General features: G+C 54.3%; 1 protein-coding gene across 6 annotated transcripts in view; it reads right to left on the minus strand.

Moving 5' to 3' along the window:
- Nucleotides 1–27,258, minus strand: part of NR4A1 (nuclear receptor subfamily 4 group A member 1) — a 44,795-nt gene that overhangs the window by 7,352 nt on the left and 10,185 nt on the right. The window contains exons 1-4 of one of the 6 annotated variants that reach the window (XM_081126166.1): nucleotides 13,243–13,395; nucleotides 9,273–9,395; nucleotides 8,398–8,579; nucleotides 7,205–7,306 (exon numbers count right to left, since the gene is read on the minus strand). The exons of 1 other annotated variant lie outside the window; for it this stretch is intronic. The gene's annotated coding sequence lies outside the window, so the exon portion shown is untranslated. Of the gene's footprint in view, nucleotides 1–559; nucleotides 667–7,204; nucleotides 7,398–8,397; nucleotides 8,580–9,272; nucleotides 9,396–12,769; nucleotides 12,831–13,242; nucleotides 13,396–27,258 lie in introns of those variants that run through there. 4 more of the 6 variants (XM_081126167.1, XM_081126168.1, XM_081126165.1 and 1 more) reach the window with 4 other exon arrangements.

Here is a 27,258-nt window from a genome sequence, read left to right on the forward strand (position 1 = left end):
AAACTTCAGGCTGTATCCCTGCAAACTAAGCCATAGCCTCTAAAGTGTTAAGAAAACTACTAGGAGCATGGGGAGGGGGCTGACAAACTGGGAGGAAGGAGACCCTTCTGGAAATCCAATCCTGGTAGGAGTCGGATGGATCCCAGCAGCTGAAGCTCTATGTACCTTTCCCCCCACTGTTCTGAGAACCCCACCAGCACCTCAGTCCAGGGGGCTATATGCCCAGTTGAGCACCCTGGGAGACTGAACTACAGCCAGCTTCCTACTGGACAAGTCCCCTCTCCTGGCGCCAACCCTAACCCCCTGAGGCTTCCACCTTGCACAGCCACTCCCCCCAACCCCTTTACACCGCGCCCACTAGACTCTAGTCCAATATGGGTCCTTGACCCGTTCCAACCGCTCCCCGCCAGCACCAGAGCTGCATCCTACACCCGTCCTCCGGCACGATGACCCTACAACATCTTTTCTCCCCGCGCGTATACCCACCTCCTTCACGCAACACTCCGAAAAGGCAAAACAGAGCTCAGACGAGCCGCATGCTCCCCGAGGGGGTACCTACCCGGCCGGCTCCTGCTCCCCCAGCCCGGGACCAGCGCCCCGAGTTGAAGCTTGATGCCGAGCGCGCTCCTGCTGTCCTGCACGCTCCCCAACTTTCGCAGCCTCCGCCGCTGGGGCTCCCCGGAGGAGCCGACCCTCCTCTTAAGCGCTCCGTGACGCACGGGGAGGGGCGGGGGCGCCTCTGACGCACGGCCCGCGAGCCCTGGCCATACAAGGGCGCGGGGGGCGGTGCGGTTCCGGCGGGAGGCGGCGCGGGCCGGGGAGCCCGAGGGGGCGGAGCGAGAGGGGGGCCTGGAATGTCTGCCCCGGTGACGCACGCGGGGTTCCATTGACGCAGGGAGCGCGGACCGTTTGATCTATAAATAGTTCCCTCGCGCCTGCCGCGCCGGCTAAAAATAGCCGCTCGTGGACTCCTGAGGCTCCCCCAGCGCGACCCAGGGCCCGGCCCGGGGTCCCCAGGTCCGAAATAACCAGCCTGGAGGGCCAGAACCCAAGGAGAGGGCGCTCTAGAGCCGCGGCCGCAGGGCTTCCCCGACGAGGATCTCACCCTCCAGCTGCTCCGGGAGCCCCGACCGCGCCCGCTCCCTCCCTCTCCGTTGGCCCCGCTCGGCCTCGCACTCTCCCAAGTCCTTCCTGGAGGCTTGGGACTGGGGCGGGCAACTCAGGGACACGCCTGAGGAACCTGCGCCCCCACCTCAGCCCTGTGCACTTGACCAGCCTTCCCCTGCAGAGTCTCCCCTGCAGCGTCTCGGGCTGAGAGGTTGCCCTAGGGCTCAGTCAGAGCCTCATTCTCCACCCCCACCCCCATTCCCTATGCAAAGTACCTTCTGGAGGGCGGGGGTTTGCCAGGCCCAAGATGGGCCGGTAGGCTCTACTCCACCCGCTGAACATTTCTCACCAGTCCCCTCCACAGTCCCTTCCAGGTTGAGTGAACTCTGGTGGGAAATTACCGAATTTCAGCATCGGGTGGAGCCTGAGAAATCTTTTCGAATTTGTGCAGACTCTTCCCCATTTTATAAATAAACAGGCTCAGAAATATGGCACTTGCTCAAGGTCACACAGAAAGCTGGTGGCTCAACGGGGTGAAACCCAGGGCCACTGACCAAATCTCTAGTAGCTCTTTTCTTGCTGTGCTCTGTCCCTAATAAGGGATTACCCACACTCCCGCCTCACCTCCAACACCTGTGGAAAGAGTAGCTCTGCTCTGCTCTGCCCTACGGGAGCAGGAAGGGCCTTCCAGGGCTGTATCAGGGCACAGAACAGGCTGCAGCCACCTGGAATCTTTCCTGGTCTGGCTGTCACCCCTCCACCTCCATTCTGCCCCTAGCCTGGGGAGCCCTCACCTGCTAGGTAAGAGAGGAAGGATGGGCTAATATTTATAAGGAGAAGAGAGAGAGAGACACACACACACACACTGGGGTCCCACCCAGCCCCCTTCTCCCCGGCGAGTCAACATGAAGAGTTTCTGCTTCCACTGAGCCTGCAACCATGGACCCCATTCTCACCTTATCGGGTCATCCGACAGCAATTCCCTCGACCTTTAAGGCACTTCCCGCTCCTCAAGTCCACTCTCACCTCCATCTCAGGTTCTCCACACCCTTGTCTCCAGCTCCACTTCTGCCCACTCAAAAGTCCAGCCAGCACCCCAAACTTCATCTGTGCTTGTCATCTGTGCACTTCCTGCCCATCACCCCCTCTCTTCTCCTGATGCCCCACATGCAACTCTTTTTTCCTGAAATTCTATTTTGGAACATCTCTTGGATCCCCAGTTCCTAGTGCCAGCCACAGCCCATGCCTCACTGGTACCTGAAGGAAGCAGCAGCAGACCAGCTGAGTGAGGCCAGTGACCTCCCCTTTCCCTTGCCCACACCCATTAAGAGAACTGCCCCTTAACCAGCTTGTCTCCACTTCCCAACCCCACTGTCCACCCAGATGGAGCAGTCTTCAGGTAACACCAATCTCAGTGATCTGGTCAGGACCTGCCAGAACTCCCCCATTACAGCATAAAATCTCAGTGTGGACCAGTCTTCAGAGAGCTCTGATTTTCCCAAATCTTCCAGAGACCCTTCAAGGCCACCTGGGTAAAAGTGACACATGAGCAAAATAATGCCAATGGGACCCATCCAGGATCCCACCCCACTTAAGCCAAAGTTTTTTTGTCTTGGGCTTTTGGGCTTTTGCGTAAGATTTTGCTTAGGAAAAAAAGGATTCAGCTAAAAAAAAAAAAAAAAAAAAAAAAGGAGGGGGGGGTTTGAACCACTAATATAATTCATGCCCTCCCATTTTGTAGATTAGAACCCAAGGGCTCCCAGAGGATCTGTACCCCTACTCAGGTGCACACAGCAAGTCTGGGCTGGTGAAACTAGGCTTGCCACCCAGCCCCCGAGCAGGCCCTGGGACGCCTCCTTCCACCCACGGGCCTTCCTCAAAAAATAAAAATAATTTTCATATGTCAGCAAAAGATGATTCGCCAGATCAGCGTTCTTCCCTCCATCCCCCACCAGCCAAACAGGTGTATTAGCTGGGTGTGCTCAAGCCCAGCCTTAACAGTTCTTTGAGAGCTGGGCCAGCCTTGAGCCCTAGCACCTGCCTTTCCTCCCCATTTGTAAAAAGCAGCATTGACCATCCCTACTCTCCTGTGGGGAGGTCCACCCAGGAGCCCCAGGGAACTCAAGTGTGTTGAGGAGCTGTCCAGGGCCCTGGCCTAAATCTCAAAATCTCAGTACTAGCCTCCAGATCTGTGTCTGTAGCCCACCTTCCCTGGCTGCTTGCAGGTTTGGAGGCTGCAGTCTTGCTGCTCTAAAGGCAGGGGCGGGGGGGAGGGGGGAAGCAACTGCATCTGCCACTTGGCCATGCTTGTGGGTAGGGGATGCTGGGAGATCTGAACACATTACACTCTAAAAATAGAAGAAAAAGGTAGAGTCCCTCTGTGGGAGCACAGCCAGGGCCACCCATTGGGCACCATGTGGAGCACCTAGCCTAAGATAGAGGGGCAAGAGGTGAGAGGGGCATGGGACCCGGGCCTCATCCCTGCTGGCCAGATGCCCTCCAGGAAATGTGAGCTGGGGCTCTGAAGGGGGGTGGCATCTGGCTAAGGTAGGACTGTGGGGAAAGACATACTTGATGCAGACTTTGGGAGGCCTAAAGTATTAGCTGGTCCCAGGCTGTGCAAAGACTCCTAAGGGACTCTCCCTCCTTCAATAAGTCCAGCCTTCAAGAGCAAAACAGCTCCAACAGGGGGTAGCAGGGACAGGTAATAATGAAGCAGAGGTAATGATGGGAGAGGTATCATGGCCGTTCCTTACCTTCTGGTACTCCTGGAACCAGAAGGTAAGGAAGGGCCATGATAAGACAGGGAAGGCAGGGATGGAAGATGTCATATTGGAGACAAGACAGCCACTCGTGTCAGGCTCCCACTACAGGCCCGGCCCACCAGTCTGCCGTCATAACTCTCCCCCATCCCCACTGCCCCCATATAAGGACCTTGGGCTAAGCCTTCCCACCACCACCTGGGCACATTGCTCCTCTTTCTTCTGCTCTAACGCTGCTGACCCTCCAAGACCTCAGCTCATGAGCCACCCCCTGGATCAGCCTAACTTAATAATAAGCACCTCCCCTCTAGGGGTTAGGGGCATGGGGAATACCAACCAAGGGTCAGCCCAGGGCACTTCACATGGATTCTTCCACTTAACCCTCTCCCCAGCCTGCCAGGTTTGAATTCTGACCTACATTTTATAAATGAAGAGATGGGGGTTTGGGGGCAGGACGTGAACTCAGGTCCCCTAACTCAGTTCTGTGCTGGACCCAGTGCCCCCTTGTTTCTTATAAGGGCACCACAGAACCAGTTACACACAAGCACGGCCTGTAAATTGAAAATAGCAGTGCCCACAAGGGGGTCTTTGGAGAGAACATTCTAGTTCACAATCTGGACATGGCCACCTTGATGTGCTCACTCTGGAAAAGTAATCAAACTAAACTTTTAAAATATCACACCAATCATTTTCGGTATACATGTTATACTTTCAAAAGTAAAAGTTTAATTTTAAAATAGCCATGCCTCAATGAAAGCATTATCTATATGCAAATGGTACAGATGCCGCTGGACTGTATTAAGTACAAACTCATTCAAGTGTGTTTTCCTGAAACCACAGAGAAACAGTGGCTGTTTCTCATTAACTACTTGTTATATTAATACATACTCAGAACACAACTACAGTTAGGAGAGGCGACAATATGACATTAGAAAGGGGTGTTCACACAGTATGTTTTCTGAACAACTCACTAGGCCCTTGCCCCTCCTAGTCACATCTTATGGGGACTTATCATGTGTTCAGTCACTTCCCTCCCCCACCAATGTGTGAACTTGAGGGCAAGGCTCTGTCTCCCCCAACCTGACAGGGGGACCACTCATGCATCCTCAATAGTAAGTAGCCCAGGGCTGCCCCAAATGGGCAGCCAATGTTCTCCAGCCAAGAGAGAGGGCATGGAGTTGGGTGAATAGGGGATGGAGGAAGTGGAACTGCACAGCCCCTTTCCCACGCTGTCCCCCGACCTTGGGCTGGCCCCCTCCGCTGCTGAGCAGAGGGCAGGAACTTGCCCTACTTTCACCAAGACCATCCCCACCCACAGGCCTCCACACCCTTTCCTCAGGGTGGGCAGAGGGAGTGAGCTTTGCCTCCTCTCTCAGAGAAGTGGCCAGGGATCTTCCCCTTCTCAGCCCCAGGACCTACGCCTGCCCTGACCTGGCCACTTCCTCTTCCTGCCCTGGCAGTGGGCAGGGGGATTTGTGCTGGGGGCTGGGACACACTGCCTACTGCCTCAAGTGTCTTGCCATGGGCAGCTCTGAGAACTGAGGATGCAGAATGAGGTTCAGGCCGCTGGCTCTGATCTCCAGGGCAAGGGACTGGCCCAGGCCCGGCCATGACCACATACATATGTTGTTATCTCCTTGAAAACAGGCTCCCAAGGATGTGAGCAGGTTAGTCATTGCCCCCCAGCTCTCACCCCAGCCCCTGGCAAGGGTAAAAGATGGAGGAGCTCCCAGAGGCATCTGTGACCAGGAGCCAGCAAACCTGGTATGTCACCTGGGGCCAGTCCCTTGCCCTCTCCAAGACTGTTTCCTCGTCTGTCCAATGCAGACAGCACCACAAGTCCCAGTGCTGTGAGAATTCACTCTGCTAACAGAAGGGGGAGGCTCAACAGTGAAATGGGGCACTGCCTGGGGGCTGGTACTCTGGGGGCCTGCAGCAGGATCCTAGGGCAGGCAGGGGAGACAGACACCAGGGTCCTCAGCTCAACTGGGGAGCCGGCACCCCCTTCTTTAAGAACCAGAGAAAAACAGTAACCTCATTCTCACCTCTCCCCCTCCAGTGCTAGAGTGGAAGGAAATGAGAGTGTGCCCAATGATGTAGCTCCACCCAGCACCAGAAAATTCCAGACTCTGTATGCAGCAAGCTCTCAATGCTCTGAAGAAAGCTAGCTAATTAAGGAGAGCAGGCCTCTCTCCACAGAGGTCATCTTCAATCCAGTGATTTCTCAACCCCTACTCCCCTCTCAGGCCAGAAGGAATTAACATACAGCACAGAGGAGTAAGATTAGACTTCAGGAAGAACAGCCAGAGCTGGGAAATGCAGACAAGATCATGGAGTTCCTTTGGGAAAGGTCAGCCCACACCTCACTTTCACCCTCTTCAGAACCCCTTCTGTGCCCCTCCATCTGCTCACCTCCTGGCCAGCAATTCTCTCCTCCACCCTTGGAGGGTCTCCTACCATCCTGCAGAACATCAACACCCACCAAATTCTCCTGCCCCTGCCTAGGGTCTCCACCCAGCCACCTTGGGCAAAATTTCAAATTCCAAAATAAAAACCGTCTGATAATGAGCCCCAGCCGGAAAGACTGATGCATTTTCCTATTGTTAAAGTATTTTTAGTCACAGGCTCTGGATTCGTTTAGAGACTCACGTTCAGAAAGGGAAAAAGGTTGTTTTTTTTTCAAGAACTGAGAAGGAGAGTACAAGAGCTTCCCACGTAAGGAGCTGCCACTTATTCCATGCTGGGCTGGAGCCCCTGGCTCAGGGCCTGGGAAGCATGTTTGTGGCAAGCTGGCTGGCGGACCTGCCAGACCTCACTCCAGCTCTGCTTCTTAGGCACCAAAACCAGCTGGGAAGCCAGGCAAGGAGAGTAGCACAGGGGTGGGGGGCTCAGGGAAGCCAAGCCCAGGGGTCTACCTTCTAGTCCCAACCAGCTGTGGGGCCCAGGGGCCCTACTCAAGAACCAATGCTGAAGTACCCCGATGGACACCCAGCTCACTCCAGCGTCCCTCCGGGGCCTGAGCACTCCAAGGCCTTGTCCAGACCCAGACCTGGGCGACAGAATAGGAGGCTCAAGACCCTGTTGGAAATCTCCGAGGAAGGAGAGCGATGACACCACAACTGCCAGTTCTCAGTCACAGTGTTTCCAAGTGCAACTCCCATCATCCAACTGCAGTCAAACCCTTACTCTCATTCCTCGGATGTCAGCCACCCTCGCTCCCTCCTCCTCCCCCGCTCCTCTAAAGGATAAAGAAACCACAAAGCAGAAAGTCACAATGGAGAAAGATCCAAATAGCCCAGCTCTTCTGCCTCAGTTTCCCCATTCATAATACTTACCAGCTTCCTCTTCACGATCCGCTTTGACTCAGATCCTGATAGCTGCACAGAGGAAGAATCCCAGGCCTGGTTGGGGGCTCTTCCTAGCGGCCTCAGGGAGCCCTGAGGAAGAGACGTGACTACCCAGTCAGCTTGTCCTGCCCAGCTGAGGCTGTGCACCAGCTGAGCAGGCTCAGGACTTGGAGCTGTCTCCAAGCCAGCATGTCCTCCTCTGTTTATATAGCAGAAACCAGAGCCTGCCTCTGGGGACAGGGGGAGCTGCCTCAGGGCCCTCTTGGCTGAAGCCTGACTTTGGCCCAGGTCAGCAAGAGCCCAAAATAGTCAACTGACGGGAGCCCCAGTGTGAGCGTGACCCTGGGCCCATGCCCAGGCCTGGCAGACAGGTGTCCACGTCACAAGACCAGCAGCTCTTGCACTCACGGGGCCCCAGCTGGCAGCCCCTCAGGGTGGCCTTGGCAGTGTATCTGGCATGAAAGTTCCATCCAATCACCCAGGCAATGAGGTGAACACAGGAAATTCTGCCATGGGGGCTGCTATGTACCCAGAGGGAATGCTGGGAGCTCAGGATGCCAGGTCTGAGCTGAGGGTAGAGGTGGGGGCCGAGTGAAGGGAAAGATACCTGGCCCGCTGCTGTGATCTTCACTCACGTGCTTCCCAAATCATGATCTCCAGCTGACCAGGGACACCTGCTTCTCCCACTTACAGTAATTCCTCTTCCTGTCCCCAGCCCAAGGTTGGTGGCACAGAGCCCGCTGCCAGCATGAGGCCAGGTGCACACCCACGACAGCCCCTGGAAAAGGAGGCCCTGCTTCCCAGGGCTTTTCCTCTCTATATGAAGGCTCGAACTGGACATTCCACCCTCCCCATCCCAGCCACCTCTCTGGGACTCTCTATACCCTGAACACCAACTCCCCAGGAGGCAACAGTCTTTTGGGGACTAGGGGAGATACTGAGCCAGCTCCTGTTTCATCTGAGATCGCTCAAGGCCTGAGGGGGGCTGTTGCTCAGAGATGGCTCTCTGTTCCAGGGAAGGAAAAGAGGAATCACTGGGTCCCTGTCCAGGGTGCCAGGCTGAACTTCTCCCTCAGGTAAACATGGTAACCAGGACTATGGTGCCCTTGGCCTCATCCCAGTATCTCAGGTCCCCAGGGAAAGGGCTGGTGGAAATCTTATTCCCATACCCCACCTCTCACCCGCAGATGGGTTTGTGCCTTCTCTGGAAGCATGCTCAGACAAGAAGGTGTGTCCTCACAGCAGATCAGGCCTCTGGGCTTGCCTGGAATCCAGGAGGCCTGGATTCTAAGCTTGGCTCTACATGTCCTCACTGTAGGACCTTGAAAAGTCACTTCTCCCCTCTGTAACTCAGTTTCTTCATCTATAAGGAAAGGAGGTAAGCTAGATAGCCAAGGATCCCTCTGGCCATGTCCACAAGACTGAGATGTTCCCTCTCAGGAATGCTGGATGAATAGTGGAGGGTCTATTCCTGTCCTTGGTTAGCAAGATCCTCCCCATTCACAGAGGCACCTCCCCATACCAGACCCCACAGGACCTTTAGGACTGCCATAGTAGGGAGGGGGTGGTCAGCATCTTTCAGGGAGAAATGGGGTAAACCCCACCTTCCCTTCATGCACTTCCCTGGTGCAGTGTCTGCACCCTAGAAACAAGCCAGCGTCCCATCCCCCATGTCTGCCCCACTATGCTCCCAGCCCGGCTTTGAACTACCCAACCCCACCCCCTCAGCTTCCTGGAACTAGGCACATGCTGCCTTGTGCGCAGCTGTCATCCCCCAACCCCCACCATCACCCCCTGTCATAGGGCCCAGAGTGCCCCCCTCCACCTGTCCTGCTAAGAAGATGAGGCTTCCCCTTTCCCACCCCCACATCACCCTCACCACTGAGAAATCAGATCTCCCCGTGCTGAGCAGCACCCACCTACCACCTCTGCAGGGTTTCCCCCTCCATCTCCCAAACCACATCCACTTCAGGCAGCTCCATACCCACCTCTACCCACCAACCCCACCTGCTCGGGGGCCCCAGGGGTGTACAAAGGACAAGAGCAGAACACTTACCACTCTGGATGGATGGACAGACCTTGGACAACACTCAAACCGTCCTCTGGGCCTTCAGGGCCTGGCAAAAGGAGCCAGGACACCAGGGAGGGGCCGGGGCTGGCCTCTGTCCATGGTCGAGGCCTACAGAGGGGGAGTCAGTGTGACTGAGGAGAAGCCAGCCAGCAGGGACATTCTCTGGAGACAGCACAAGCCAGTAAACACAGCTGTGGGAACAGAGGCAGGACCCAGGCTACTAGGGGGGACAAGCCAGCCCAAGGCAGGACGTCAGAGCCTGGGGCCTATGCTCCAGGCAAACAGCTCTTGGGGATGTGGGTGTGGGAGATGCTGACAGCATCTGGGGCATTTTAGGGCACATGGCAGCATCCAGCCCCTCAGCCTTATACCCTGCTCTGGATTGAGGGCACCTCAATCCAACTCTCAGCCCCCTGATGTGCACAAAAGGGCATTTTGTAAGCAAAGAAAAGGAAACTATTGTGAGGACAGAGCAGAATACCCTTCTCTCCTTAGGGGGCTACAGTGTGGCCCCTAAACCCTCAGAGGCTCCACAGGGCAGGGGCTCCGTCACCCCATCTCCAGGCAGCCCAGCCTTCTAACCAGAGCAATGAGGACTCTCAGGAATATTCTGTGAAGGGACTCCAGTCCCAAAAGAGAAAGGCACAGCTTAGAGTAGAGCAGTTAAGAGCAGGATGCTAGATCCCAGACTGCCTAGGTTCATATCCTGGCTCCATCACTTGGAACCTTGGGCAAGTTACGTAACCTCTTTGTGCCTCATGTTCCTAATCTGAAAAAAATCACAATCTGTAATTGACATCTCTAAAATTAACAACCAGAGGGTTATCATCAGGCTTAAAATGAGTTATGTGTAAAGTACTTAGAACAGTGCTGGACACACATATGTGATAGCAATTTGAAGGGAAATTAAATGTGGACGCATCAAAGCTAGCCCCAGAACCTAGTTCCAAGAAACTCTGGGCACTAGTCTCTCCTTCTGGAGCCACCCCTCCAGCCTTCCCAAGCTGTCCCTACTGGCCCCACTGGTGCCAAAGCCCCTTCAGCCAGTGCATCCAGGACCCCACATCTCTCCTTCCCTTTTCCAACCCTATTTAGCCCTCTCCTCTCTCAACTGGGCTCCAGAGGGCAGGACCAGCCAAGGCGTGGCCTTCTCTGGTTATCGAGCTGCCCTTCAGGCCTTGATGAGGTCTGGAAAAAGAGAAGTAGATGTTTCCATGATGGGAGACAAAGGAAGTAAGAAGGAGAGAGTCCCAGGGGGTGGGTGATGGGATTCCTCGCCCTCTTGATTTCTGCCCCAGGGTCCTCAGGGAAAGGGAGCTCCTCTGGCCCATGGTACACTGACTCTCCTCTAACAGAGTTACCAGCACCCCCTGTTCCTATAGGTGTCATGGGAGCAGGGAGTGAAGACCGTAGGGAAGAAGGAGGGGAGGGCAGTCTGGAACATCTGGAGGGCTTCCAACCCCAAACAGAAGGCAAAATCAGACTTCAAACCTACCCCAGCCCACAGGCTACACCTGCTTCCCAGAATGGCATCATCATCTACTGTACCCCCAAAACAGCTTTGCAGTCAGGCCCTAGGGCTCCCCTTCCCTTTTCTCCCTACCAGCCCACAGCTGAGGAGGAAAGGTGGGGAGGGACAAACACCTCCTACAGTGAGGCCCAACCTGAGTGCCCAGGTCATCCCCACTTGTGTCTGAGAACAGGGGCCAGAGTTGGGGACCCAGTGGTGCCCAGGAAGTGATTCCTAACATCTTAGAGCAGTTACCTGATCCCATCTCCTATCGCAGATCAAAATCCTTTCCAGTTATTCCATAAACATTTACTGTGAGCCCAGCAGTGAGCCATGAACAGTGGCAAGGAGCAAACCAAGATCCCTGGGCCCCAGGAGGTTACGGTGGGGAATGAATCAAGGTCCATTACAATCAGCACTGTGCAGAGGGCAAATCAAGGGCTGGGAAGAGGAAAAAGTGATACCCCCCAAATGTGGTGGGAACATCAGGCCAGACGTCAAGAACCCAGGTCCTGTTTCCCCTCCCCACCGGGCTCCAGCCAAAAGGGCTCTTTCCTCACTAGGGGCCTTTCCACTGCCTGTTCCCTCTGCAAGGAAGGCATTGCCCTGGGTGTTTGTACAGCTCTCTCCTCATCATCATTCAGTTTCCATTCCCATTTCCTTAGAGAGCCTCCACCCTCATCCTACCACATTACCCTATTTATATTATCTCCTTAGGACTAATGGTGTTCACTTGTTCACTTGTCTCTCTCAATCACTGCAGTCTTCAGTATCTAAAACAAGAGTTCAGCACTAGCAGGTGCTTGGTAAGTGTTTGTGGAATGGGGGAGAGGACTCACACGTGCCTGCATTCAAACTGGGCTGGGAGGAGGGACAGCCAGTCACTTGGAAGGAAGTGGGAAGGACATTGCAGCTAAGGAGCTGTCCCTTCATTTGGGGGCAGATTGAAAATCTGAGTGTTCTTCCCTATGCTGAGTGACAACCCTGACTCCAAGAGCCCTCAGCTCTGGGTCCCAGCTCTGCATCGGCCCACATGAAAAGTCCTTCTCCTTCCTAAAGCATTTGGGTCTTTTCTTAACTAAACTCCCCTTTGCAAAAAGACATGACTGATAGACCCTCTGCAGCCCTGGTGGCTCCTAGGCATAAGCTCTGCACTGGCCAATGTTCCCACACAGAAATGGGCATATCACTGTAACGAACAATAACAGCAGGTAATATATGTTGAATACCACGTGCTACATACATTACTAAGCAATTTACATGCATTTTCTCATTTCAGCCTCACAACACTATGAGAAAGAGATGATTATTATGAACGTTTTACCAATGAGGGAACTAAGGCATAGAAACGTTAAGCACTTTGCCCAAGGTCACACAGCTAGGAAGAGGCAAAGCTGGGATTAGAACACAGGGAGCACAGGGCCAGGCACTCTACTTCCCCCTTCGACCTGCTTAGTGGGTAGAGGTCTCCGATTGCACAGACCAGCTTGACAGTCAACACCAGAGAGCAAGTGGGAAGCTCCAGGGCCTGGGTTGCTGGGCCTCTGAACCAGGCTCTAGGCCTGAATTCCTGACCTAATTTTCTTAACTCTAGCACAGGCCTCAACCTTTATAATCAGTCACATTCATCTTCTTAGTCTTGGTCCATCCTTCTGCCTGATTGCCAACATTTGGAATCTTGATTTTATCCTACTGTGCACTTGTCATTCCTCTCAGCTCTGGATCTCGGCAAAGAATCAGCTGGCCTCCCTTATAAGTCTTCCTCCAAGTCACTGATCTAACCATTCACTTGGAGTGGGTCTAGGACCAAGCAAGCCTTGTGGCCACCTCAGGGGCCCCTGTCCAGGCTGTCAGCCCCCTAATCCATGAGCACCCTTGGGGCAGAAATGTTGTGAACCTACCTATCTCTGCTCAGCCTTCGTTTTCTCAGCATTCCCCTAATACTAGCCGCAAACCCAAATTAATACTTCACTGTAAAGCACTGGAAATGCCACCACTGCAGCATTTCTAATCCCAGGTCCTCTTCTGGCTCCATGAGACCCTCTCGTGCCCGGTGTTTCTATTCATTCCCACGAAGAAGTTGCATCGGGCAATCCTGGTCCCTCCCGGCGGCATCCTGGCAGCCGAGCTCCCCGACTCCTGGAACCCGTTCGCTGCAGCCGGCGGGGAGGTGGAAGGAATTTCTCCGGCCTGGCCACCTCCAGCGCCCCTCGCGGGCCAAACCCCACCCTTGGCGGGCCGGGGTGAGAAAGCTCCAGCTGCCGCTCTTGGGGGCTGAGTCGGAGCGAGGGGGTTCCGCTGGGAATCCAGTCCCTCCCCAGACGCTGCCCCGCTTCCAAGCAGGACTCCCGCCGTGGCCGCAGCCCACCCCAGTGTATCTGCAAGACCCCCTTCTCCCGAGCCTTTCCGTGACCACATCGCTCCCGCCGCACCCGGCCCCCTCACCTGGCCTGGCGAGCCCGGCTCGCCTCTCCACCCCCACCTTCCGGGCTTGCACACCAACCGGCCGGGGGTAGCTCCGCTCCGCAGGGGCGCCCATGCCCCTGGGTCGCAGCCGCCGCGCGGGGCCCCCACCAGTTCCGCCGCCTTCTCGCGCTCCAGCCGCCACACCGCCGCGGCCCGCGCCCCCCGCCCCCGGGAAGCCCCCCACCCCGCAGTTCCGGCCTGGGCCGCGCCCCCCACCCCCGCGGCCCGCGGCCGACCCAGCCGCCGTCCCAGACCGGGGCGCGCCTCCCCCGGCGGGCGGGCAGAGACCGTGACGCGCGCCCATTGACGTCTCCGGAATCCCGGCTGCGGCAGCCGACGCAGCCTCATCAATGGGGCTAAAAATAGCGGCGCCCTGAATAGCCGCGAGCGCCCCGCCCCGCATCCCCCCTTCCCCAACAAACGCATTCAGCACCCGGTTACATAATCCGCCCCGCCGCAAGCTGGGCTGGGGGTGCTGTTTTGCAGGCGAGGGTTCTGTGGCCTTGCTAACACCTTCCGAGGCAGCAAACTTGAAGCTAAGTTATAAATAAACTTACCTGGGGCTTCCCCCCGAGGAAGAGGTGGAAAAAGTGAGGCCCAGAGAGGCTTAGCAGCAGCCCATAGTCACACAGCAGTTAGGCTGGCTTGAGAGGACAAAGAACCGGCCCTCTGAGCCCTGGGCACCCTCACCAGCCTTGCTGGGCCTGCATGCCGCTTCAAGGGCAATGAACCCAGCTAGCAGGGTGCCCGAGGGGGGGGGGAGGGTTTAGCCCCAAGACCCAGGGCAATCAACCAGTAGGCAGCTTACGTTGAGAACAGGACTTCTTGGGAGGGTGAAATTTCTCCTGAAAAGAAGCATTCCCAGAGGCTGGAGTGCAGGCAGTGGCAAGGCCCTGGGGGGTGGGGTGGGGGTGGGGGTCACTGATCTGGCTGCTCCCATAATACTGTATGACCTAGGGCAAGTCACTTCACCACTCTGAAATGGGGATAATATTACCCACCTTTTCTGGTTTCCCAGAGAACTGAACAGCTGTGGAGGTACCTTGTACACGGTAGGCACTCATATTCTCTTCCTTGTGCACTTGGAGTCTGACTTCCCCAACTGGCAGGAGTACTTAGGGCAAGAAATACCCAGAGGTTCATTCCAGTGGCCAGGAAGCCCTGAGTGTGCACCCCTGTCTGACCATAGTCTCCAAGCACAGGCCTCCCCAGTAAGAACCTTCTGGCAGTGGGAGTGCTTGGAAGGTTTCTCTCTCCCATCTGATTGGAACACTATTTGGAAATGGGAGAACCATCTTGTTCTGAGCAAATCCTTCTAGCAACTTGCCCACTTAGCTGTGGCTGGTTCAGGGAGGCAGGCCAAGGCTGGAGCAGTGGGGCTTGGGTCTGGTGGAGTAGGGTTGGAGTTACCATGTTTGCTCCTGTACTGCCAGGCAGGCAGGGCCAGTGGGAAACACCCATTCAGCAGAACCCAGTCCTGTCCTCTGCTGCACCAGCCACCAGCGCCTGCTCATTTTGGGAACCACCTTAAATTATGAACATGCCATCCAGTCCCCAGCACCCAGCAGTCCCACGCAACAAAGAATCTGTTCTGCATTCAAAACTCTCCAAAAGAGGTCCCACATCCCCAACTCAGCCCTCATTCCAGGGGCCACATTGCTCTCCCCACTCCCTGCCAATCCCCAGAAATCCTTTTTTCTGGAGCTGCCCTAAACTCCTGCTGCAAATCTGAAGCCCCTTTCTCTCATTCTTCCTAATGATCCCAAGGATCTCTGGCTTGTCTCAAAATCACCTCTCAGGACCTTTACATTTCTCTTCCATACTCAAGGATTAGGCCAAAATAGAGAGAAAGAAACAGGCTTCAAAAGTGGCAAGAGGCCCAACTGGTGTGGCTCAGTGATTGGGCATCAACCTATGATCCAAGAAGTCAAGGTTCGATTCCTGGTCGGGGCACGTGCCGGGGTTGCCTGCTCCATCTCCAGCGGGGCGGGGGCGGGGGGGGGGGCGGGATGCAGGAAGAGGCCAATCAGTGACTCTCATTGATGTTTCTATCTCTGTCTCCCTCTCCCTTCCTCTCTCTGAAATCAATAAAGATTTATAGTTTTTTAAAGTGGCAAGGCAAGGGGAGCCATGAGGCTGGCTTTTCACTCCCTTGCCACCCTCCTACCCCAGGAGTTCCTTCCAAATGAACTTTTTAAAGAAGCCACTACCCCCACCTCTTCTTTTTCTTTTTCCAGAAATCTCACTTTTGAAATACATTTTAAAAATATTTTTGCCTGTGTAGAGAAATACATTTATTTGGACAGGAAGGATTTTTTTTTTAAAGGCTCAGTTACCAGTTTTTCCATGAAGGCTTCCAGCCCACAGAGGTCTCTCCCTTCTATAAATACTTTAGCACAACTTGGCTTTATTATATATTCTTCTGTTTTATAATGAAATAAAATATTTCTTAAAATATGCAATGCTAAAACATACCTGTGTGGCTCATGATGGCAGTGTGAGGTGGTAAGAGCATAGACTCAAGAGGCCTGGGATTGACACTGGTTCTACTATTAACAGCTGAGTGACTTCAGGGAAGTTACTCACCTTCTCTGGCCTTTAGTTTCTTCATTTGAAACACAGGGATGATAACATAACCATCTCACAGGGTAAAGATAAAGAATGCAGCAAGGAACCTGGCACACAGTAGCCAATGATGGAGTTAATGTCACCTCTTAGTATCATTACAGATGTCCAGCACATTTCAACCCCCTTGTTGTCTCCTTGACTCAAGTCACTCAGCTAGTTAGTGGCCAAGACAGAAGCATAGCCCAGGTCTTCTGACCTCCAGACCAGTGCTCTAGTTTCTACCCACCATCTTGTTCCTTCATACCTTAGCCCCTCCTCTTTCTACACAAATTCCAGTAACTACCACACAGCCCCTATTGCCGATAGGAAAACTGAGGAAGGAAAAGGTCAACTATGTGCATGGCTCAGGAGCTAGGGCTAGAGGGGAAAACAGATGCCCTGGCCAGTGCTGTCCCACATTCTGGAAAATTCCTAAGGGAGAACAAGATTGTGCCACAGGAAGCTGGTTCCTAATCTGATAGGGAGGTAGGACACAGCAGTAGTTATGAAAACATTGCCAGAAGGCCCAAGAGCCAGCCTTCCAGAGGCCGTGAGCAGGTATTGGGGTAGAATCTGGAGGGTTAATGTGAGAGGCCTCCCTGGAAGAAGAGAACATGGGGCACAGTGTGAAGGGAGAGACTGGGCCGGGCAAGGCAGAGAGAAGGGCGGGCATCCCATGAAGGAGAAAGGCTGACCTCGAAGCTCATACGAATGGGGTAGCGGCAGGGTTGAGATCCTGGGGGTGGTTGAGCCCCGGGACCCAGGTCAATCAGGCAGACCCTTAGTGGTCCTTCCCATATGCCCCTCCATCTCACAAAGAAGAAACCCTTGATCTAACTTCGCCCAGTCAGGGAGACACCACTGCACCTCACCTCCACCCTGGCCCACTGAGGGCAGGGTAAAAGGATGTCAAGGGGGTTTTCCGCCCACTTGGTGGCAGAAGGGGCTCCCCTGCCCAGGCCCTGGCTTTTAATGAGAAGAGGGACGGAGGAGGGGATTCCCTTAGAGGTTCCCTTCCTCCTCTTGAGGACGGAGAAGTACCTGGCTGGGCAGCCCCACTCCTCCCCAGGTTCAGGAGTAATTAAAAGGCAAATAAATGGAGGCACAAAGACAGGGCCTTCCCGGTGCTGTCCCAGGGCTCTGGGGCCTTCCAGGGACACTACGGGGGTGGGGTTACCTGCTCTGAATTACATGAGGATGAGGCCAGGCTGGGGGCTTTTTTGAATTGCCTCCACATTTGCTCTTCCCCGGTTGCCGTGCAAGGCCATCAGGGCCAGCTCGGAAAAGTGGCCAAGGTCACCAGGCTGTCATTAATGTCGAGATTTCCTCTAAATCCAAGCCAGGCTCTTTGAATAATAACAAACAGAAAACCTCTGTAATTATTTAATTACAAAATCGAACACGCTCCTTGTAAACAAATGCAACACGTTAAAGAACTGCGTGATTTACGAAGTGAGAGGCCGCTTATGCACTCCCAGAGGAGCGGAGTTTGGTAATCTGGTGTCTGCTTCCAGATTTCTCTCCACGTCGCCAGATCCGATCTGGCGCGTCGAGCCCTCCCGGAGGAGCCGGGACCGGAACGCCGGCCGGAACTCGAAGGGCCGGGCCCCGCCGCAGCGCCGCGGCCTCGGCCTCGGCCGTGCCCCGCGCCACGTTCCCGGGGGCGGCCCTCAGCCCCGCGCCAGGCCGGCCAGGCCCGCCGGAGCCGGGGGAAGCCGCTACGTCACGAGGCTGACCCGAGGGAGCCGCGCGGGGTCCGGTGTTCCATTACATCACCCAGCCGCGCGGAGCGGTCGCGGGGCAAACACCGGAGCAAACCATTGGCCGCCCTTCCAACCAATAGCGTGAGAATATGCAAATAAGCCACGGAGCGTTCGCCTCCTACGGGTCCGCTGTGAGCCGATAGACGTCGCTGTGAGTGAGGCTGGGGCGCCCCGGGACGCGGAAAGAAAGGGGTCCCCAAACCTGCAGGGGGCTGATTTGGGATTTGCCATCCCAGATCTGGTCCAGCCAGTTCGGAATGGAATAGAATGGAATGGCATGAATTGAGCTGCCTTCTCAGTTAGCCGCCGCATTTTGGAGATTCAGGTTAATCTAAGAAGTGGTGCAAAAATTTAGGTGAATTTAGAAAGGAGGAGACAGAAGAAGTAAGCAGTAAAGAGATACCGAAAGCTGGAACTTACTTGGGAGAACACCTAGGCCAGCCCTCTCGCTGGGGACACAGCAAAGAGCACATCAGACACAGCCCCCGGTCCAGACTTACAGCCCATTAGGGGAGGCTGATGTTAAACCATCTTGAAAATAAGTAATAAGTGCTACAAAGAGAAAACGAAATGCAGGATGCCAATGAGATATTTAATGTGGAGCTGTCAATCAATAGGGGGGTGGTGACTAAGGGATGCTTCTCCAGGGAAATAATTTTTCCACTGAAGAATATTTGTCAGGTGGAGAATAGGGTGAAATAGCAAGTGTTCCTGGGAGAGGAAACAGTATAAGGGAAAGCCCAGCGGTGGGAAAGAACTTGGTTCATTCAACAGCAGAATAGTCGAATGAGTGGTGGCCAGTGACTAAGGGAGTATTGGGACATAAGGGTAGAGAGGAGTGCCTGGGCCAAATCCTGCCAGGCCAAGTGCCAGGCACCATGCTAGGCATTTTCCTTGCTTTGTCTCTTTCCCTTCTTTCAAGAGCCCTATAAGGTGGGTTTAGTACTGAGGGAACTGATGTCACACAGCTAAGAAATAGCAGAGCCTGGATTTGTATCCAGGTCCATGTGGCCTCAAAGCCTATGCACTGAACCACTAGCTATTGCCTCCCAGATTGGAGTCTGAGGTTCAGAGAGGTGAAGTAATTTGTCCCGAATTTCATGGCCTTCAATAGAGTTGGGACCCTCCAGAGAAGTCTGTAGATTTTTCACTGGGCTGTGAAAAGAGGTAGCGCTCATAAGACGGGTGAGAGACAGGGAGAGTGGGGAGAGTAAGGGTCCTCCCTGTGCAGACCTTGGGGTTTGCTAGAATTTGGGGTTTGCTGAAGTGGAAAGAGGTAGAAGTTTTTAAGCATCTGTCTCTGGGGGACTGCTGCTGGTAAGCAGGCCTCTGCCCTGAAAGCTCTGGCTGGGGCTTGGCCTGCCCAGGCAGCCGGGATTAGCTGGATCTTTTGTGCCCTGCCAGTTGCCAAGCAACACCATCCTCCTGCTCTCACCGTCAGAACAGCTCTGGTTACTTGTGACAACTCCCAAGAGAACACCTGGAGAGACCTAGAAGTAAGCAGGAGGCAGGAGAGAGGCCAAGCCCTTCCGCTTACAGGTTTACCTGGCAGTGGGATGGGTATCCCTTAGCTCTCTTGGATGCCTTTGGAACCTGTCTCGCCTGTGCCTCCGCTGTGGGCTCAGAAGTCCAGGACCCAGAGGCACACCAGGAAGGTAGCAAAGGCTTGGGCAGCACCTCAGCACCGGCAGGGCCTTCCAGGGAGTTTGGCTACAGGAGATAGGAAGGGATTCCTGCCTCCACATCTGAGCCCCAAGAAGAGCAGCAGCGTGTGTCTGCGTGTGTCTATCCAATCAGTCACTGAGTAGGTACTGTCATCAGGAAGGTGGGCAACTCCTCCACCTTCCATTGCTCTTTTCTAAAATGTCCCACACTTATCCCACTGGGGAGGAGGGATCCTACCTGCCATGGAGTCATGGACTAAAGAGTCCCAACTCCCTGGCTGTGCCTATTCTACTGAAGGATTGGGAGGGGAATAATTAGGTGATTCAACTGTTAGGTAATTTAAAGCATTAATTTTCTATTTTTAGGGAGAGGTTTTGTTTGTTGTTGTTGTTTTGACTAGGTATCTTAAAGGCACAAAATTGGAATGGCCATAATCATAATTTTTGACATATAATCACCATGTGCTGGGAGAACACCTTCCCACACGTGCTCTGTAAAAGTCTGCTCAAGGTGCTCTCCAGTATAGGGGGTGTGCCTGGTGTCTGGAGGGGCCATCAAAGTGTGTGGGCACCTCCCTGGATCCAGGGGCCACAAGTGCAGCAACAGGGTGGGCTGCAACATGGGAGGCATGGGAATGGGAGCGGAGTGCAATCCTGGAATGATGGATCCTGTAGCCTCCAGCAGCCCCCATCCCACCCCCAATTTTTCAGGTTCCTCATGCTCTCTGTGGGGTCCTTAGCAGAGGACCCAGAGAAGCAGAGCTGCCAGCTCTCCCTGGTGCTGGCTGCAGGGATCCCAGTGCACTTTCTCTGGGCAAGGTTTGGGCTGCCAGCACCCAGGGAGGTTGCCATGGGTGTGGTGTGGCTGTGAGCTGCCTTAGCCACTCGGGCTTGGGAGTGGGATAATCCCTCAGACACTCGCACCATAAATGTCCAGACACAGAGTCACTTTGGAACTGGCCTCGGCAGGCCAGGCAGCACCTCCTCCCAGGGAGGGCTGGGTAACCTGAGCTGCTGGCAGGCCTTCAGGTCACTTCAGAAGCCATCAGCTGATGCTCCTGAGGCCCATTCATCATGCCCCTAGCCCATACCAGCACTGCCATGGCTATTTCCAGTCTCTGGGTATGAAGCAGCTTATGTAACGGGCTGGAAGCCAAGGGCTGGACTAGGGGCACTGTGGCAAGGGATGGGGCTGCTCCCATCTCTTGCTGTCAGGCCAGCTCCTCAGAGCCCCATTCTACCTGTGGGGATGGGGGGTGGGGGAGCTCATACACCTGGGTGGAATCACTGTGCACAGCCTGGTGTCTCCCAGCACACTTTTCACCTCTTCTCTCCCAACCTGGCCTGGAAGATGACCCAGCCTCCTTCCTCCCAGGAATTCAAGGCTGCCAAGTAGCTTCTCCTTTACCCGCTCAGCCCTGCACAGCTTCTGTTCTCTCTTTCTCCCCTGACCCTCGAAGGAAGGGGTGAGTGTTTGCTGCTGGCCCCTCTGCGAGAACCCTGTACCCATCTCTGCAGCCCCTCTCTGACTCTGGCAGGGACTGAAAGGTTTCACTGGGTGGTTAAGCGGGGTTCAAATACACTTATTCACATTGTGACTTTAGGCAGGCTTTGTAATTGATGAGCCTCAGCTTCCATCTGGAAAACGGAACAATAATATCTTCTTTTCAGTAGGGTTGTGACCATGAGGGTTTAGGAGAACATTCCAGGAGGCGGAATGCTCAGTTTGAACCTCGGCCCTGTCTGTGTGGCCGCGGACAGATTATTTAAGCTCTCTACACCTCAGTTTCCTCGTGTGTAGAATGGAGATAGTGATACTACCGAGCACCCTGAACTGTGAGAATCCCATGAGTCTCTATGCTTAAATCACTTAACCGGTGCCTGGCACTGGCAAGCACCATTGAAGTGCTGGTATAATTAGACGATGTTACGGAGATCACGTTCGGCAGCCTTGGCCCCTAACAAGCTCTTGGTGAACCGTGATGTTATTTTTCACTTCTTTCTCCTTCACTATCTTAATCCTCTTTATAAACCCACCTGCATTTAGCCCTGCGATTCCTTTTAAGTGCCCTCTAATCTCTCCCCTCCTGTTGTTATTCTGCCACTACCAATAAAGGCCCCTATAAATTATATTTGTCTGCTGTTTACATTCACGAAATATTTCACACACGCTCCTGCCTGGGCCTCACAGCAGACCTGCGACAGCAGGGCAGAGCTCCGTCGCTGCCCTCCTTCCGCGGAGCCGGCCCAGGGCGTGATCCGCACAGAGCCTCAGCTGCTAGGGGCTGTGCCCGGGACGGCGGTCAGGGTATTCCGACCTCGGCCACGGGAGCACGAGGCCTCGAGGATGTGACCAGGGCATGCCAGCTCTGCGCTGCCAGGGCAGATTAGCGCAGGGGGCCCTGCTGCTTCCGGTTCCAGGCAGACTGCGCACCCACAGCGTGGGAGGAGAGAGGCCCGCGGGGTTTATAAATATCTCCCGTCGCGGCCCCGGCCAGGAGACCCGGGAATGCAGCGCGGTGCTGCCCTCTGCAGGAGGGAGGTGGCCCTCCCGCGCCGCTGCGTGCGAAGGGAGGAAGGGGAGGGCCGCACTGATTCATACCCACGCGGACATCCATCCGGAGCCTGCTGTGTGCCAGGCCGTCTTCTAGGAACCACAGACGTGAGGAAAAAGGCTCGAAAAGCTCCTGCCTTCCATGGTGATACATTGGGTAGGGATGGAGGGCCGACCACAGGTAAAAACGTCTATAATACAAGGCCATGTAACAAGAAGTGCCGTGAAGAAAAATAGAGCAGGTGAGTGGCTAAAGATTGACGACGGGTGCTAAGGATAAAGGAACGTAGGTGGGGCCCCAGGGAAGTGAGGGAAAGGACCCTTATCAGGGGAAAAGGCCAGCAAGGCAGAGGGTGAGTTGGGGGACACGGAGAAGGGAAATTCTGGGTGCACTATAGGAATAATGAGACCGGTGTGGCTGAGAGCAGTGCTGGGGAGAGAGGAGGCTCTGAGATGGAGACTGACCCCTTTCTTACTGTGGGGGTGCAAAAAATAACTTTCCTCCCACCTTCTAAGTTCTTCTACTGGGCTAATAAATCCATATGAGCTAGATTAACAGGACAAAACTGTCCAACATCTATCCTGGGTGTACATGCTGGAGGTGCCATGAGGCCAGAAGATGCATTGGGCAGTTAAGGTTTATATCCCATTTTGGACAAAGGAGAAAGGGGACAGGGGTCTGGGACATCAGAGGGAAAGTAGGCAATTCACAGGTAGATGAGAAAGATTGAACAATTGGTAAACAAATTCTTGCTGAGTTGGCCATCCAGAAACAATGGGACACAGAGGGGAGTCCAACTAAAAGGCTTTGCTAGCATTGTCCCTGGCTGCCACGTGTAGTTCACATCATGATGCTAAGGCAATGCTCCCTTCCTTCAAGCAGGTTTTTCTATCTGAATTTCTTGGGGGGGGGGGGGTGTCAAAGTTCTTTGTGTCTTTTGTTTCTTTTTTAATTTATTATTTTTATTTTTCAGTTACAGTTGACATATTATATTAGTTTCAGGTGTACAACATAGTGATTAGACATTTATATAACTTACAAAATGATCACCCCGATAAGCCTAGTACCCTCCTGACACCATCTTCTGTTTCTTAATGACCAGCTTAAAATCAACACCTCAAAAGGCATTATTTTAGAGTTGCAAAAGTTTGGACCCCTTCATTACTCTCATGGCACACGTAGACAGGAGGGTGAGGTGCATACTCCAAAAGCCATGTGGCTGAGAACAGTCCTGCTCAGAATGCAAGCACATTAACATCAACTAACAAGTGCTGAGCTGGCTGTGTCCAGGGATATGCCACAGCCTGAGAAGTGAGTATTCCTGGCATCGTCACCATTTTGCAGATGAGGAAACTGAGGCTGTGAAAGGTAGAGGTTATGTGGTTTGCCCAAGAACAGAAATGTAAAATCACAGAGTAGGGACTCAAATCTGGGTTTGTCTGACTCCAGAATCCAGGCTTTTAATAATGAATTGTGCACTAGGAAGAGAAAAAAGGGGGGCAGGACATAAAACAGCATGTAGAGGATGGCAATACATCAAAATGTGATACTCTCCAAGGATGAATTATGCCCTCTTTCCACTATGGGCCAGGGACGGGAGGGGGGGATTATTTACCCCCAGAAGGCGGGAGGGAAGGCCCTTAGTAGTTACAACCGCCACACCTCCTACGCAGAAGGTCCCTCTGGGCTTACAAACTGTCTTCTTTCGCTGTCCTGCACTTAGTCTTCATCACAAAAACCGAAGCCTCAGGGAGGCTGGGAGTCAGGTAGTTTGTAGTACATCTGGGACCAGGCCAGACATCTCTACATTGCGAGTCCTCCAGGAGTCAGGTCAAGGAAAGAAGAGAGAGAGCAAGAAGTCAAAGGAGACCTGAAACCAGGCAGCCAAGGGGGCAGGGCAAGGACGCGATGACCAAGAGGTGAAGCAGTTCCCGAATCTTCCCAGCAGAGGGCGACGCCTCCCCAAAACTGTGCAAACCTGCCGGGAGACCCAGGGAGCCAGCAGATTGTGAAAGTGTGGGGGCGTGGGGATGCGGTGGGGCGGTGGAGGGAGGTCGGCCCACAGGACAGGTCGCCCGGCGGGGACGGTGGTGTCTGCGCCGAGGTCAAGCGTGCTGGGGCGCCGCGCGGTTGCGGCCCGGAGAGTGAGGCGCTGCTGGTAGGCGTGGGCGCGGATAAGGTCCCGGCGTGGGCGGGGACCGGGGTGCAGACTGTCTGTGGGACTTCCTGAAGCGGCAAGATTTGCTGCTGCGGAGAGGCGGTTACTCACTCAGGCATTGCCACCTGCTTCCCTCCCAGCTCGCAAACACCACCCAGAGTCCCCCATCTCCACCCCCGCCCCAGCTAATGGCAGCTGCACCCCCAGGCTGGAGCCTGCCCCTGCAATTTCAGCCCTCAGCCTCAGGTTGGGCGAGGGTGGTGCCCAGCTGACTCCTGCTCATGGGGCTGCTCCCCCCAGCACCAGCACCAGCACCAGCACCAGCACCAGCACCAGCCTGATCTCCCCGCTAACCCCCAACTACTGGTCTAGACATGAACCCCTGCTCAGCCCCACCTCTTCTCCCCTCAGAGCATCGGCTACAACCAGTCAGTCAGCAAGTCTTGGATACCTGAGTTGTGTCCTGACCCCTGACTCCAACTGAGGTGGGGATACATGTATCTGATGGGATCTCCTTGCCCTCCAAGAGCTCCCAGTCTGTTGGGGTGATGGCCACCACACATACCAAAACTTAACTGCGTTGCCAAGTGGTTCCCTGCCAGTAGGAGGCATAGTCCTCAGCCCCCCGAGAATGAGGAGACAAGGATTCAGATGTCAACCTCAGTGGGGCCTGAGTTCTGGCAGCATTTGGAGCCCAGAGCTCTCTAGAATCATCTTCATTCAACATCGAGTCCATAAATCCTTATTGAGAATTTGAGGTGTTTGTTTTTTAATATTTTAAATTTTTTATTGATTTTAGATAAAGGAAGGGGGGGGAGGGAGAGAGAGAGAGAGAGAGAGAGAGAGAGAGAAACATCGATCGGCTGCCTCCCATACCCACCCTGACCAGGAATCAAACCCACAACCTGGGTATGTGCCCTGACGGGGAATCGAACCTGTGACCTTTTGGTGCATGTGACTACACTCCAACCAACTGAACCACACTGGCCAGGGCCTGGGGTGTTTTTAAAAATACCAATGCTCCAACCCACCTCAGAACTCCTGAATCAATCTTAAAGGGAGGGATGGGTCCTGCCTACTGTTAAATGTCCTCCAGGTGATTTGTTGCTATAATTAGTACTCACAGGTCTTGCATTCACTTAACCAGGTCTTGCATTCATTTAACCAGAGACCACTTTCTTCAGAGATGGCAGGGTTTGAGCCAGGCCCTCAATCAGAGTGAGAATTAGAGTGGGCTGCAAATGGGGCCTGGGTGGCTTGTCACTCTGGGTACAAAAGGAAGGTTGCTGAATGAACCTGGCCAGCTGTGAGGGGAGCTGTTAAGTGACTCTGTAGGGTAGCAGCAGAGAAAGAGGTCCAGAGGGGCAGGATTTGCATAATTTTTACTTTTGACATAGATTTGTTTGTGCTTCCCCCCTGCTTTCCAGTCCCATGAGCCTTCAGACCACATGGGGTCCCACACAGAGAAGATATGTTGGTTGAAATTAAGTTTGATAACTAAAGTTCTGAGGCCACTGCTAATTCATTCATACTGCCTTCAGTCAGTGTTGACTGCCCACTCAATGCCAGGCCCAGCAAGGTTCAGAGAGTTTCAATTCAGAGGAGGCTCCACTTTCTGAGTGTGGGGCAGGGCTGAGGAAGAGCAGAAGAGGTGGGCTCTAGGAGGAAGAGCTGCCTTCCAGGCACCCTGCTTCTGCCAGTCTCCCGTCTGTAAGGTCAGAGCTGAGAGGCGCAGTGTTCCGAGGTCACCACCAGGGGTCAGGCGCGCCTGCTCTGCTTGCCAGTGTCCGTCTCAGTTCCTGGCTATTTTATTCTATTGAGAAAGCCTCCTTGGTCCCCTGCCCTCTCCACAGCGGTGTGTTCCTCTCTCTCTCACTTCTTGTAGCCCATCACTTCCTCCTTTAGGTCATCCCATCCACCCATTAGTACAGGACCAGGCAGGCTTCCAACTACACCACCTGACGTTTTTCTTGACCCTTGGAGAATCCCACAGCCTCTCAGTTCCCCAACTTCACTAGTGACTGACTGGTGAGCAGAAAGTGCCACCTATTGTCTTGCCTCGTCTCCTGTTGCCATTCAGCTCAAGTTCCCTGGTTTTGTCTATGGGCAAAACAGGAGTGTCTATGGGTTCACGCCTAACAGGTTTTCTTACATGGGTCAACAAAGCTGTTAGCCAAGCCCAAGCCTCTTTTGTGGCCTCCAGAATCTCCTCCCAAGAGCTTCCCCCTTTGATGAGAATGTTCTCACCTCACTCCAGGATAGCACCCACATCCATGCAACCTTGATCGCTCTGGACCTGATCTCCTCCTTTTGCTATCTGGCACATCTCAGACTCTGCTCCTTCAGGTCCCACTTTTCATATACACTCCACACCCCACCTTTCCCCCTCAAAGTGACTCCACAGATTTAAAGATTCAGCTCCTCTAAATAGTTCTTTCCCATCTTGACCCTGTCCTCACACTCCTTCTTCCAGGGAGCATCCCCATTCCCCAATCCAGGATCTAGAGACAAACAGATATGAGAGATGCTGGCTCTGCCAGGTACCAGCTATGCTACCTTAACCTCTCTAATGCTCAGTTTCTTCATCTGTAAAATGGGGGCACTCATACTTGGCTCTCAGACATGCTGTGAGGCCTCAGTGAGGTGACAGATGTGGAAATGCTTAGTACAATGCTGGGTCCATAGCAGGTGCTGAGGGAGATAACCCCCTGTCCTTTCCTTAAGGTACAGCTGCCACCCCCACTGTCCACCTCTGGCCTGCCAATGGGAACCTGCCCTCATCTTTGTGCACTGGCTGCTTCTTTCCCCTCCTGCTGTCCCTGGGCAAAGGAGGAAGAACCAGGGGACTCAGGGCATGGCAGCCACCATGCTGAGGAGATGGGGCTGATGCGGTCCCATGTGGGAACCTCAGACCAGAACTCCATTTGCAGGGCTGTGTCCTCACTCTACCATGCCCAAGACCTGGCGTGGTGTCCACTCTCCCCCTCCTCTCTGGAGTTACTGGGGCCTGGGGAGGGGGAAGGGCTCCCCTAGAGTCCTCTGAGGCTTTTGAGAGGACCAGAAGGCTGGTAGGAGGTGAAAGAGGGGAGGCAGGGCAGGGGGAATGCCGACCACACAATACTGTGAGTCCCTGCTCCTTTCCCATCCACCCCCACCCATCCACCAAACACGATTCCTGGGTTAATTTTTAGCATCGCAGCTCTCACATTAGTCACTCCCTGTCACCCACCTACATGGCAGGAGACTGC

This window comes from Miniopterus schreibersii (assembly GCF_964146895.1).
Source record: "Miniopterus schreibersii genome assembly, chromosome: 2".
NCBI classification, from domain to species: domain Eukaryota; kingdom Metazoa; phylum Chordata; class Mammalia; order Chiroptera; family Miniopteridae; genus Miniopterus; species Miniopterus schreibersii.